We start from the raw sequence: 215 nt of genomic DNA, 5'->3' as shown, positions 1-215 counted from the left end.
GTCGTGTGCACATTTTAGAGTCCGTTGGAGTTCGGCCGGTGAAGCCTGTTTAAATTTTTAATTAAAGCCGACCTAGTTTAACCCGTTAAATTTAAGATGTTAAGTGATCGTTGAAAAAGATGACCGGTTCACAAGAATTTTTTTTAAAATGTTCATGAAAAAGTTGACCAGGTTAGGACCGAGATAAATTTTAAATAAAAAGACCGAAGAGACGG

This window comes from Etheostoma spectabile, chromosome 21 (genome assembly GCF_008692095.1).
Source record: "Etheostoma spectabile isolate EspeVRDwgs_2016 chromosome 21, UIUC_Espe_1.0, whole genome shotgun sequence".
NCBI classification, from domain to species: domain Eukaryota; kingdom Metazoa; phylum Chordata; class Actinopteri; order Perciformes; family Percidae; genus Etheostoma; species Etheostoma spectabile.
Note: the sequence above shows the minus strand (reverse complement) of the source record.